Raw genomic sequence first — 13,936 nt, 5'->3', positions numbered from 1 at the left:
CTGGGCACACCTGTGCAGGGAGCTGCCAGCCCAGGGGGGCCCACAGGGGCATCCCGAGTGTCCCCCCAGGAACGACGGTTGGAGCACCCAGCAGGGCCTGGGGAGCAGCCAGGTGTGCCCGGGCACGGAGAAAAGCCCGAGGGGCAGCCCGCGGGATCCCGGCGGGGAGCTCTCAGCTCTCCCCTTTTCTCTTGTCAGTCCTGATACGGATGAGCCATAAGAAGGCCGGCTCTCACAATTAGGAGATAAGCATTATGTGTATGTTAGAAGAGGTTTTACAGATGTACAGCCGTGTCACTGCGACGGCTCCTCCCGCCGTCCGCCCCGCCCCTTGTGTCGTTGTCACGTGTGGGGTGGGCCGGCCTGTTACTATGGCAACCGCTGACCTCCAATCGAGATGTAACAAAGTGACCTCCACCAATAGACGGCAGAGAATGGATTGACTGACAAGATGTTGGGAGGGGCCAAGGGCGGAGAGAGCAGAACACTGATTTTGTGGCTGCTCTCCTGATTTATTCCCCCGTTATATTTTGTTAAGGTTTAATAAAGCTTTGAAATTTTAAAAAAGTGAGCGTTATTTCTTACAGTCCCTGCCCAGAGCCCACAGTCCCTCCACAGTGATCCGAAAAAAAGAGAGGGATATTATTGGGAGAAAAGGAGTTTAAATCCTGCTCTATTTGGAATTTTTGGGGGCAGAAACCCAGTGCCAGGCACATTGGCAAACATTCTGAAGGAAAGGAAACGAAGTCTCCCAGCGGCAGCAAGTGCTGCTTGTTTCCTTTAGGACAGAAGGGGCTTCTAAACCAGGACTAGAACAAAACCCCCACACGTTCAAGGACCTTCCAGAGCTCTGTTCATTTGCCCAAGCAATCCTGAGCTAGATGGAAATGTGCACCATCCTCCTCAGCTGGCATCAAGGGTCAGCGAGGGAGAAGATCCCAGTTCAGGCTCCCCCAGCCCATCTCCAGGTTTCTCTCTAAGCCCTCCAAGGGGCTACCTGCTCCATAAATAAAACCAAACAGAAACAATAGCCAGAAGAAAATTCCATAGACTAGGAAACTCTTATATACCTTTGAGCACACCTCCTGAGAACTCAAAAAGCCGCTTCCAATAGGAAATATTCCCAAGCCTGACAAAAACCCCAATCACTGGACCCAGCACACAAACTTTTAGGTACAAAACCTCCACACCTCATGACAAAGCTAAGACAAGGAAAAAAAGCTCCTCCAGACAAAACAAGTTAAACACTCCTTACCCCCATGAGAAAAGCCCCCAAAATTTACCGCCAGCCCAAAAGCAAACAAACCCCAGCTGTCCCGAGTTCCATTCAATATTCAGCCCCTTCCCAGACTGGGGACACCCAAGGAAAGTCCCCCACACCTTTTCCAACCCCTCTGCCCCTACTCCCCCCCGGCACCATTACTCTGCCTGGGGCTAAGGCTATCTGCACGCCTTACAAGAGAAAACTTAAGCTAGCAGAAATAACTCACATCACTCAAAAGCTGCCTCTACTTCTTGTAAGTAGCTCTTAGAAACTTGATGGCAACCTCCACAGAAATTTTATTACTGAAATAGCTTATCAGCCAAGAACACAAAACTGAGGAGCTTGTTTGTTCCAACCATGCTCTTTCCAAGTTAAAGGCTAATTAAAACCTTCATTACCAGACACCAGCCAGGCCCACACACCACAAAACATTAAAGGAAAAAAAACGAAGGCAGGAAAACTTCTGTACCTTCCCCAAACAACACACCCCAGGAATACATGTCCTGTCCCCACCTACAAAAACACCAAGGCTCAGCATAACTTTGATTTATAGAATAACTTACCAAGAACATCCTCCAGCAACACAAAACTCCCCACGTTCCCTCTACCAGAACTATAAGAAAACTCAAACAAGAAAGAAAACTAATACAGAACACACAACTCCCCCTCCCCCAATCCAGCACCAAAAAAGGCCAAATAAAGAAAGCTAAATTAAAGCAAAGTTTGCCTCCCCACCCCACACAAGAAAAGGTCTTGGGATACTGAGACAAACTCCAACAGACACACAAAACAACACCCCCTCAGCTCCACCTATCACCACCCACCTCAAAAAAAAAAAAAAAAAAAGAAACCTAAATACAATCCCACACATCACAGCTTACAGAAAGAAAAAAAAAAAAAAAAAGAATGTGTTTTCACTGCACAAAAACAGCCCGGAGAAGCCGCAGAGCGACCACAGAGTTCCACACCGACCCACAGAGCCCACAGCGTCTTCCGGGGCCCTTTTGAACCCCCGCCCGGCTCGCGATTGGCGGGCTCGCTGAGGCATCGGCAGCGCTGATTGGACAGCGCGCCCCGGGAACCGTCCCGGCCCCGGCCTCGGCCCCGCCCAGCCCGCGCTGAGGGCCCGGGAGCTCCGCCCCGCCCTCAGCACCGGCCCCGGTCCCCCTCGGCCCCGATCCCCCGGTAACGCTCGGCCCCGCTCTGAGGGCCCGGGGGTCTGCCCGCTCCTCGGGTCCCCCCGGCCCCGCCGCCGGCCCCGATCACCCCCGGCCCCGCGCTGAGGGCCCGGGGGTCCGCCCGCTCCTCGGGTCCCCCCCGGCCCCGCCGCCGGCCCCGATCACCCCCGGCCCCGCGCTGAGGGCCCGGGGGTCTGCCCGCTCCTCGGGTCCCCCCCGGCCCCGCCGCCGGCCCCGATCACCCCCGGCCCCGCTCTGAGGGCCCGGGGGTCCGCCCGCTCCCCGGGTCCCCCGGCACCGATTCCTCGGCCCCGATTCCCCGGCCCCGGCCCCGGCCCCAATCACCCTCGGCCCCGCCGAAGGGTAGTGATTGCTGAGGAATTTCCTTAGGAATTATGGATCTCAGGCATACGGACTTTTGGAGGTGGAATCCCAGTTTCAGCCTTGGGCACCTTGGGAGCAGAGGGATCCTTACCCATCGCAAGGAGGGCCCGGAGCCCCAGCGTGTCAGGTACGGACCGTGAACCGTCAGGGGGATGAGCAGGAAGTCCCCTCTCCCCCTGCCCTCACTCGGAGTGGCAGCAGCTGTCAGAGGACGGTGAGGGGCCAGAGCATCCCCAGGTGTGAGATGTAAACGATGAGGGAGAACAGAGCCGCCACAGGTGTGAGCTGTCAGGGTGAGGAGGGAGCACACCAGCTGCAGGTGTGAGTTGTTACAATGGTGAGGGGGCGGCTCCCGCCGGGGCGGTATAACAGAGGAGCCTCAACTCAGTTTTCCATTGAGCTGCGGAGGGTGAGGAACTCGTGTTGAGTTTCTAAGCGTGGTTTTTACAGCAGTGGGGAAAGCCTCTTGCGGTGCCTGCAGGAGCACGTGGATGTGGAATGTTTCTTTATGCCAGACAGCAGCAGGTAAGCCAATATTGGGTTTTAGGGGGGATTTTTCTCTTTTTCGGCTTTGTTTTGCTAGTCTCTTCCTGCTGCTCCCAGAAGAAAAAGGGGTTGTGGAAGCAAAAGGAGTTCAAATTGAGTGATAAAACTCCTGTTGCTGTCTGTGTTCAAACTGAGAGGGATTTCTTTTCACTGCGATTTTTAATAAGTTGGGGTACTTATATATGGTTTTTATTCACTCTTACTTTCTTTGGTGATATGTGGTCTTTTGTTTGATTTTTTTGGTGTCATTTATTACATGTAATTTGGTTTTTGAGTGAAGATAACTTTATGGGTGAGTTTGTATTTGAGGCAGAATTAAATAGCTTTCTTTGATAGGTTTCTGATATGTGTTATTGGGGTTTTGTTCATTGTGTATAAGGATTCAGATTCGGTAGGACTACCTTGGCTGGTTGAACTTTAGGCGTTTTGTTAGATGCAGCTTTTAATTTTCTTTTGATTTTTTTCTATATGATGGTTTTAAAGTGGCTATTAATAACTTCTTGTGTAGCTTTATTTTACTTGGAGATGGTACATGATGAGGCATATGGTCAATTTCATATTAGGTATCTTAGTTTACATGTGGATTAGGTTGTTTTTGAACTGAGTTTTGTTGTTGAAGTTTTTTTTGGTGGGGTGCTATGTTTTCCAAGGATGTTTCCTGAGGTTTACAGTGGTGTAATTGGCTGTAGTGTGAGGTATAGAGAAGGTTTTTATTTATTTAGTGGTGGCTTTTACCGTGGTGTGTAGTGTTTTTTTGGTGGGTTTGAGGTAAGGTGCTGGAGTTCATTTTTTAGGGTTTCCTAATATTTATAACCAGATCACTGTTTATTGTGTTGGAGGGGTTTGTTTATTTATTTAGCTTGTTTGGCTATAGTGTGTGTTCTATAGTTATGGATAATTTGGGAGATATTGTTTATAGTTGAATGGAACTTTTACTTCTAGAATGGGGGGGTTCTGGGTATGTATTTTGGAGGTTTTTTGAGGGGATTGGACATAGGAGTTATTTTTATTGTATTTGTACTAAGAGAAATAATAGCTGGCTTTTTTTGGTGGGCTGTTTCTTGTGTTTTCTTTTCTAGAGTTCATGTATTTGTGTGGTCAGGGTAGTGGTGTCTCTGGTGCAGCTCTAAGCATCCATTGCTGTTTGTGTGTTTTAGGTGGTCCACTGGTATGACACTGAGACCTCCTCACTGACCGGCCAACAGATCTGCTGAGATTGTACATCAGCGTTTGGTTTTCTTTGTGGTACCTGACTAAAAGACAGCAGGGAATTCCGAGAGGCAGAGCTGGCCTTCTTTGGCATATGATGGGGCTTCACCTCATCCCTGAACATCCCAAAGATAAGTGAAGGGCTCGGGGCCACAGAGGGGATGAAAGGGGGGTGCCGGGGTAGGGGTCACTGGGAGGGGTTTTTCAGTCAGAATTGCAGATGGGGATGTCCAAGATGTGACCCCTTAGGCTGCATAAAGGGAAGATCTCACAGTGCTGTGGTGCACGGGGCAGAGCAGTCCCAGGGCATGTTGTGTCACACGTCTGTTGTGCACTCTGTGTCTTCTGGGTGTCTTGTGTGCTGTGTGCTTTGCTTTGGCCCTTTGAGGGGCCTGTAGGAAATGCCAGGCATCGTTCTTAACATCTCCTTGTTCCTTGGCCAGGTGCTGATGCCGTTGAACCTTGTCCTTGGACACGCATCAGAATCCATCTCTCTTCACAAGCATCCAGTCCGATGCCTTTTCAGGTCTTGTTCTGAGCTGTACTGACAGCCGTGCACCGCCCTGATCCATTCCAGCGGGTTAGGTCTTGTGAGAATGCAAAGACAGGTCGAGGATTCTGACCGTAGGCTTCTCAGGCATCCATCTCTGTGTTTCTTGGGATAAGTCATCCCGATGGCATCTTGTTCCTGCAGGGTTCTCTGAGCCTGGCCAGCTCACCTTCAGTCTTACCTCGGTCACATCATCCCAAGTTCTCTGGACGCTCAGGGTCATTTTTCTTGCCAGGGTTTTCTGTCCCTGTTGTGTCCCCTCGTTTGTCCTGTCCCGTGTCACGGGTGTTGGTGTGTGTTTGGCCCGGAGCTGCTCTGCCTTGCTGCTCAGTCTGGGTGTAGGGGTAAGAGGGTAATAGTCCCAGGGGCTTGAAATTTGTGATGTGGGGTGTAGTAGGGCTGTAGAGGATATCTCTAGATTGCCACAAGATGTCTGGGGCTGTCAAGGTGTCCTGCAGCGCTCTGACTGTTGTCCTAACTTTCTTTCAGATGCAGATGGATGAAATCTGTGGCAGAGCCCCCCATTCCTGGTGAGGGGCTCCCCTGAGAAGGTCAGTCACTGTTTTGATTTGCAGGGGAGGTGTAAATGGTAGCTACGTTACAGCTCTGTTCTTTCTTTGTTTTTAGGAGGTGAAGCCGGATCTCAGCAGTCAAGCTGACGTGGGCGAGGTGAGCAGTGATGGGTGGACAGGCGCCGTTGCTCTTGCTCAAGCCTCACTCGCTGGTGCAGCTCTAAGCCTCCGTTACTGTGCGTTTTAGGGAGTCCACTCGCAGGAGGCCGAGCTCCCCTCTCACCAACCGGACGACAGACCCGGGTCACCTCACCCGTGAGCCCTCCGGGAGCATTCCAGGAGTCTGTGATGGAGCCTCGATCTTCTCCTTGTGAAGGCCCCATCCAGGTAGGCTTGGATAACGGCCGAGGAGTTGAGGTGAGTCAGGGCGGAGAAGGAGGGATGGTCCCCTCAAGTTCCAGCGCTGCCACGTCACCTTGTCTGCTCTTTACCCAGGCAGACCCTGCGACGCCGACGTTGGCCTCTGAGCGCAGCTGAAGCATGGGGCCGAGGACCTGGGCCTGCTGAAGAGATGGTGAGTAGCAGAACTGCTGGTTTTTGGCTGATGTGCTGCTAAGATCATGCTTTGATGTTTGGTTTTCTTTATTGTAGCTGACTAGGAGACACCAGCCCTGCGACAGCTGGAATTTCCCTGAGAGGGAGGCGGCCTTCTTTAGGACCCGGCACAGATTTGCCTCCCTGGACGTCTGAGAGATAAGTGGAGGGCTTGGAGCCCCACAGAGGGGATGAAGGCGGGGTGCTGGGGCAGGGGTCACTGGGAGGGGTTATTTGAGTTGGGTTTGGAGACAGGGATGTCCAAGATGTGACCCCTTAGGTTACATCCAGGGAGAGTCTCATTCTGGATCACAGTGCTGAGGCGTGCAGGGCAGAGCAGTCCCAGGGTGTGTTGTGTCCGTTGTGCACTCTGAGTCCTTTGTGCTTCTTGTCTTTTGTGTCTGTTGCTGTAGCCCTTCCTGGGGCCTCTCAAAACTCCTGGCATCGATCTTGGCATCTTTGATCTCTGTGTTCTTGGGCCAGGTGCTTTTGACTTTGGTGCTCAGACACACATCAGAATCCATCTGTCTTCAGCATCATCCAGGCCGATGCCTTTTCCGGTCTTGTTCTGAGCTGTACTGACAGCCGTGCACCGCCCTGATCCATTCCGGCGGGTTAGGTCTTGTGAGAATGCAAAGACAGGTCGAGGATTCTGACCGTAGGCTTCTCAGGCATCCATCTCTGTGTTTCTTGGGATAATTCATCCCGATGGCATCTTGTTCCTGCAGGGTTCTCTGAGCCTGGCCAGCTCACCTTCCGTCTTACCTCGGTCACATCATCCCAAGTTCTCTGGACGCTCAGGGTCATTTTTCTTGCCAGGGTTTTCTGTCCCTGTTGTGTCCCCTCGTTTGTCCTGTGCTGTGTCACGGGTGTTGGTGTGTGTTTGGCCTGGAGCTGCTCTGCCTTGCTGCTCAGTCTGGGTGTAGGGGTACGAGGGTAATAGTCCTGGGGGCTTGAAATTTGTGATGTGGGGTGTAGTAGGGCTGTAGAGGATATCTCTAGATTGCCACAAGATGTCTGGGGCTGTCAAGGTGTCCTGCAGCGCTCTGACTGTTGTCCTAACTTTCTTTCAGATGCAGATGGATGAAATCTGTGGCAGAGCCCCCCATTCCTGGTGAGGGGCTCCCCTGAGAAGGTCAGTCACTGTTTTGATTTGCAGGGGAGGTGTAAATGGTAGCTACGTTACAGCTCTGTTCTTTCTTTGTTTTTAGGAGGTGAAGCCGGATCTCAGCAGTCAAGCTGACGTGGGCGAGGTGAGCAGTGATGGGTGGACAGAAGCCGTTGCTATTGTTCAAGCCTCACTCGCTGGTGCAGCTCTAAGCCTCCGTTACTGTGCGTTTTAGGGAGTCCACTCGCAGGAGGCCGAGCTCCCCTCTCACCAACCGGACGACAGACCCGGGTCACCTCACCCGTGAGCCCTCCGGGAGCATTCCAGGAGTCTGTGATGGAGCCTCGATCTTCTCCTTGTGAAGGCCCCATCCAGGTAGGCTTGGATAACGGCCGAGGAGTTGAGGTGAGTCAGGGCGGAGAAGGAGGGATGGTCCCCTCAAGTTCCAGCGCTGCCACGTCACCTTGTCTGCTCTTTACCCAGGCAGACCCTGCGACGCCGACGTTGGCCTCTGAGCGCAGCTGAAGCATGGGGCCGAGGACCTGGGCCTGCTGAAGAGATGGTGAGTAGCAGAACTGCTGGTTTTTGGCTGATGTGCTGCTAAGATCATGCTTTGATGTTTGGTTTTCTTTATTGTAGCTGACTAGGAGACACCAGCCCTGCGACAGCTGGAATTTCCCTGAGAGGGAGGCGGCCTTCTTTAGGACCCGGCACAGATTTGCCTCCCTGGACGTCTGAGAGATAAGTGGAGGGCTTGGAGCCCCACAGAGGGGATGAAGGCGGGGTGCTGGGGCAGGGGTCACTGGGAGGGGTTATTTGAGTTGGGTTTGGAGACAGGGATGTCCAAGATGTGACCCCTTAGGTTACATCCAGGGAGAGTCTCATTCTGGATCACAGTGCTGAGGCGTGCAGGGCAGAGCAGTCCCAGGGTGTGTTGTGTCCGTTGTGCACTCTGAGTCCTTTGTGCTTCTTGTCTTTTGTGTCTGTTGCTGTAGCCCTTCCTGGGGCCTCTCAAAACTCCTGGCATCGATCTTGGCATCTTTGATCTCTGTGTTCTTGGGCCAGGTGCTTTTGACTTTGGTGCTCAGACACACATCAGAATCCATCTGTCTTCAGCATCATCCAGGCCGATGCCTTTTCCGGTCTTGTTCTGAGCTGTACTGACAGCCGTGCACCGCCCTGATCCATTCCGGCGGGTTAGGTCTTGTGAGAATGCAAAGACAGGTCGAGGATTCTGACCGTAGGCTTCTCAGGCATCCATCTCTGTGTTTCTTGGGATAATTCATCCCGATGGCATCTTGTTCCTGCAGGGTTCTCTGAGCCTGGCCAGCTCACCTTCCGTCTTACCTCGGTCACATCATCCCAAGTTCTCTGGACGCTCAGGGTCATTTTTCTTGCCAGGGTTTTCTGTCCCTGTTGTGTCCCCTCGTTTGTCCTGTGCTGTGTCACGGGTGTTGGTGTGTGTTTGGCCTGGAGCTGCTCTGCCTTGCTGCTCAGTCTGGGTGTAGGGGTACGAGGGTAATAGTCCTGGGGGCTTGAAATTTGTGATGTGGGGTGTAGTAGGGCTGTAGAGGATATCTCTAGATTGCCACAAGATGTCTGGGGCTGTCAAGGTGTCCTGCAGCGCTCTGACTGTTGTCCTAACTTTCTTTCAGATGCAGATGGATGAAATCTGTGGCAGAGCCCCCCATTCCTGGTGAGGGGCTCCCCTGAGAAGGTCAGTCACTGTTTTGATTTGCAGGGGAGGTGTAAATGGTAGCTACGTTACAGCTCTGTTCTTTCTTTGTTTTTAGGAGGTGAACCCGGATCTCAGCAGTCAAGCTGACGTGGGCGAGGTGAGCAGTGATGGGTGGACAGAAGCCGTTGCTATTGTTCAAGCCTCACTCGCTGGTGCAACTCTAAGCCTCCGTTATTGTGTGTTTTAGGGAGTCCACTCGCAGGAGGCCGAGCTCCCCTCTCACCAACCGGACGACAGACCCGGGTCACCTCACCCGTGAGCCCTCCGGGAGCATTCCAGGAGTCTGTGATGGAGCCTCGATCTTCTCCTTGTGAAGGCCCCATCCAGGTAGGCTTGGATAACGGCCGAGGAGTTGAGGTGAGTCAGGGAGGAGAAGGAGGGATGGTCCCCTCAAGTTCCAGCGCTGCCACGTCACCTTGTCTGCTCTTTACCAGGGCAGACCCTGCGACGCCGGCGTTGGCCTCTGAGCGCAGCTGAAGCACGGGGCCGAGGACCTGGGCCTGCTGAAGAGACGGTGAGTAGCAGAACTGCTGGTTTTTGGCTGATGTGCTGCTAAGATTATGCTTTGATGTTTGGTTTTCTTTATTGTAGCTGACTAGGAGACACCAGCCCTGCGACAGCTGGAATTTCCCTGAGAGGGAGGCGGCCTTCTTTAGGACCTGGCACAGATTTGCCTCCCTGGACGTCTGAGAGATAAGTGGAGGGCTTGGAGCCCCACAGAGGGGATGAAGGCGGGGTGCTGGGGCAGGGGTCACTGGGAGGGGTTATTTGAGTCAGGTTTGGAGACAGGGATGTCCAAGATGTGACCCCTTAGGTTACATCCAAGGAGAGTCTCATTCTGGATCACAGTGCTGAGGCGTGCAGGGCAGAGCAGTCCCAGGGTGTGTTGTGTCCGTTGTGCACTCTGAGTCCTTTGTGCTTCTTGTCTTTTGTGTCTGTTGCTGTAGCCCTTCCTGGGGCCTCTCAAAACTCCTGGCATCGATCTTGGCATCTTTGATCTCTGTGTTCTTGGGCCAGGTGCTTTTGACTTTGGTGCTCGGACACACATCAGAATCCATCTGTCTTCAGCATCATCCAGTCCGATGCCTTTTCAGGTCTTGTTCTGAGCTGTCCTGACAGCCGTGCACCGCCCTGATCCATTCTGGCGGGTTAGGTCTTGTGAGAATGCAAAGACAGGTCGAGGATTCTGACCGTAGGGTTCTCGGGCATCCATCTCTGCATTTCTTGGGATAAGTCATCCCGATGGCATCTTGTTCCTGCAGGGTTCTCTGAGCCTGGCCAGCTCACCTTCAGTCTTACCTCGGTCACATCATCCCAAGTTCTCTGGACCCTCAGGGTCATTTTTCTTGCCAGGGTTTTCTGTCCCTGTTGTGTCCCCTCGTTTGTCCTGTCCCGTGTCACGGGTGTTGGTGTGTGTTTGGCCCGGAGCTGCTCTGCCTTGCTGCTCAGTCTGGGTGTAGGGGTAAGAGGGTAATAGTCCTGGGGGCTTGAAATCTGTGATGTGGGGTGTAGTAGGGCTGTAGAGGATATCTCTAGATTGCCACAAGATGTCTGGGGCTGTCAAGGTGTCCTGCAGCGCTCTGACTGTTGTCCTAACTTTCTTTCAGATGCAGATGGATGAAATTCTGGTCAGAACGCCCCATCCTGGGTGAGGGGCTCCCCTGAGAAGATCTATTGCTATTCAAGGTGAGTGTCACACATTTCACATTTTTTGGCACTCCAGTGCAGGCCACCTGCATTTACAGCTTCAAACAAGTGAGTCCCTTGGTAACCCCTGGGCAGCAGCTGGAGCCTGCTCCGGGCTGGGCTGAGGGAGCAAACACTTGTGGCTGTCACAGCTCCACACTGGGGGTACTTGGGAAAACACCTGCCTTGTCCTGGATTGTTTTTTGAGCTTTTTACAAGGTTTTAATCATGAGCTTGGTAAAAATAAATGGCAAGGGCTGAAAACATGTGAGGCTGGCAGGTTATACACACCAAAGACAAGGTTTTTTTAAAATAACTGTGTGGCTTATATCTTAATTTTGAGACTCTCTTTTTTGGCCGACTTTACTTTAAAAAATCTAATTTCAATTTAGCTGCCTCAATAATGAATTTATTGTTACAAATATGCTCTAGTGTCAGGAGGTTAAAGCAGTAATACCAATGTGCCACCTCTGGAATAAATCCCTGCGTCTCCTCAGCCCTGCTGGTTTGCAGTAGAGTTTGTACACCTTTTGCTGCAGCTGTGGTTCTTAATAACTGGAAGTCCATGGATTGCTGGGCGATTCCCATAAGTTCTCCTATTTTGTAGGAGCTGCACGGTGAGGTCAGCATTCTGAGGGAGGCCCTGGCACAGCTGCCAAGGGCAAGGAACGTGGAGCATCCCGGGGCTTCTCCCGCCCGAGTTTCTCCCGGAGCGTGCTGCGTGTCGTGCCGGATGTTTAACCCGGGTTTGGGGTGTTCTCCTGCAGTCCCAGCTCTAACTGCTGCCCCCGAGCCCCGGCCTTGCTCTGTCCCAGCACTGAACCTGGCAGGTGGGTGTGCTTTTCCAGCCCTTTAATCCCACGGGCAATCCCAGATTCCCGGAGCTCCCCGAGGCACAGCCTGGCCTCCCTCGCTGGGAGCTGCATTTCAGTCTGCCTGGACCAAGGCCATCCTGTTTGAGACTTTATTCCTGTTGCTTTTCCTCTTCCAGGTTGTGGGCAAAAAGGAGAGAGCCAGTAGGAAGTGAAGCCACTGGAAGGCCTTATCCCAGTCCAAGGTTGGATAGGAGTAACTGGACCTGTTGAATTCCCACTTCCCTTTAAATTAGAGCAGAGGAAGCAGATTTTAAATCATCATTCCATGAACTTTCACCAACTTCATGACTCTTGCGAAAGTTTTCAGTGTTAGAAATTCCTGAGCTTGTTTTCCAGGCAGGCTTGGATTTAGATGTTATTCCTTCCTTTTATTTGAAGGAATAACTCTGATTTTCTCTCTGATTTTAGTAAGGGAATATTTATTTATTCCAATTTTCCATCCTAATTGGAATTTTTGCACGTTGTAGAGCACATTTCCAAGGAAATTTACCCAATTAATGTTGGTAAATCAGCAATTGTACAGCACCATCTCCACAAAATTCTGTGAATTCCTGAGAAAACTTTGAAGTATTTATTTGCCACAATTCGTCTCTTTGTGAAGTTCAATTTACTGCATTTTTAATTACATAAATGCCATTAAAACCTGAATCGAGGCCTAGCTGCTGTTCCTTGGACACAGGGGGCTGGTTCTTTCCTACCTTGGCACATTTGGGTGTTTGTCCAAAATGAGCTTCCCACTAAAATAGAATTTGTTTCCAAGCAAAAGTGGGAATTGTCTAGAAAACCTTCTGTTCTGGGGGGCACTGGGTTTGTTTCCCTTATTGCTGCATAATTGAGGAAAGCCATGGTGCTTTTTTAGGCAGTGGCAGGAGGTGAAAGCTGCATTTATTTAATTTTGTATTTTATTTCTTGTTATTTTTGTATTTTTATGCTCTTTTGTTGTGGTTTCTCATGTTGCGTTTTGTGGTTTTTCAAAGACTTTTTCTTCCGTTTTTTAATTTTTATATTTTTTTCTTTAGCTATTTATTTACTTGTTAAAACTACTTTTAGTTTTTTATTTTATTTTTTTGTTTAAATTTTTTTCCACTTTTTTGTTACTTTGAAATTTTTTTCTTTTGGTATTTTAATTTTATTTATTATTTTCTATAGTTTTGGTTTATTTTTTCATGTTTTCTTTGTTCCTTTTTTTTTTTCCCCATACTCTTTCTTCCCCCGGGCGCCTGGGGGTTTGGCTGTTGGCAAGAAAGATGAGAAATGACCTCCGTGCCCGCTGGACGTCGGGATGTCATAGAGAGCGCAGTTGGCAAAAGCTCTGTATTTTCTGCTCCATAAAACTCCTGAAGGGAGAAAGCTGTGACCACCGTGGTGCCGTTTTTTCCTTCCCAGCCCCGACCAGGTCTCCTCCTACCCGTGCACAGTGTTACCAGCAGCAGCCTGCTGTCCAGGCTGTCGAGGCGTATTTCAGAGGGGGCAATAAAAACAAAGTAGACGTTTTATTTTGAACTCTCCGACCCTGCTTGTTTATTAGCAAAGAACTCCAAAACAAAGCGAACAAAAAAAGAAAACCCACAAACTAAACTCCCCCGCAACCCACCAAAAAAAAACCATAGAGAAAGAGAAAACATGCCCATATTATTTGAATAAAGATTAAAACTTTACCCCTTAGAAAACCAGGCTCATTTAATTCAAATTAATTGTGTTTCTGATGTGTTAGGTTAATGAATTCATCTAGTGTAAAATATCGTTTAAAATATAAACAAACGAATTAAAAAATAATGAAAAAGAAAAATAACAAAAAGTATAGGATATGAAAAATAATATAAATAATAAATACACAATATATTATTACATACTACACGTTTTATAAATATATATAATATACATAATATAAACATCTATAATGTGCATAATCATGATATTTCAATGAAATGTATTATTATTTATAACATTACATAATAAATAATAAATTATTTTATATATAACTTTCTATGCTTTATATATATAATAAATATAATAGTATAATAAACATAATACATGATGTATAATGTACATAATATAAAAGCTGAATTGTAATGATTAATGTAAATATCAGAATCACAAAGATAAAAAATATTGAAATAGAGCCTGAACAAAAGGCTTTTTTGTTTCGGTCTGGTTGCTGGCAGGGTTCTCGCAGGTGTGCTCGGGGGTCTTTTGGGCCATTTATTCCGGAGGCTGTTCGGAAGGGCATTCCTGGGCACGTTCGTTTATGGCTCCGCTCCGCGCCGCCGCGCGGCAGTGCTGCCACCCTGT

General features: G+C 49.9%; 1 long non-coding RNA gene across 8 annotated transcripts; it reads left to right on the top strand.

The window, feature by feature from the left end:
* The first annotated feature begins 4,778 nt into the window (after nt 1-4,778).
* Nucleotides 4,779-13,119, top strand: LOC136305015 (uncharacterized). Of its 8 annotated transcripts, none has more exons than XR_010724973.1 (14): nt 4,779-5,682; nt 5,759-5,800; nt 5,891-6,060; nt 6,139-6,217; nt 6,295-7,490; nt 7,581-7,750; nt 7,829-7,907; nt 7,985-9,180; nt 9,271-9,410; nt 9,518-9,597; nt 9,675-9,780; nt 10,691-10,769; nt 11,377-11,599; nt 11,761-13,119. It is a non-coding gene; the product is annotated as an uncharacterized lncRNA (long non-coding RNA). The 8 variants fall into 8 exon arrangements; XR_010724974.1 differs by having other exon boundaries at nt 4,779-5,800; nt 6,295-7,372; nt 7,449-7,490; XR_010724976.1 differs by having other exon boundaries at nt 4,779-5,800; nt 7,985-9,062; nt 9,139-9,180.
* Nucleotides 13,120-13,936: the final 817 nt, after the last annotated feature.

The sequence above is a fragment of the Chamaea fasciata genome, unplaced genomic scaffold (assembly GCF_029207755.1).
Source record: "Chamaea fasciata isolate MVZ Bird 193981 ecotype frontalis unplaced genomic scaffold, bChaFas1.0.hap1 SCAF_246, whole genome shotgun sequence".
NCBI lineage: Eukaryota > Metazoa > Chordata > Aves > Passeriformes > Sylviidae > Chamaea > Chamaea fasciata.
The sequence above is the reverse complement of the archived record's forward strand: the minus strand, read 5'-3'. Positions and strand labels throughout refer to the sequence as shown.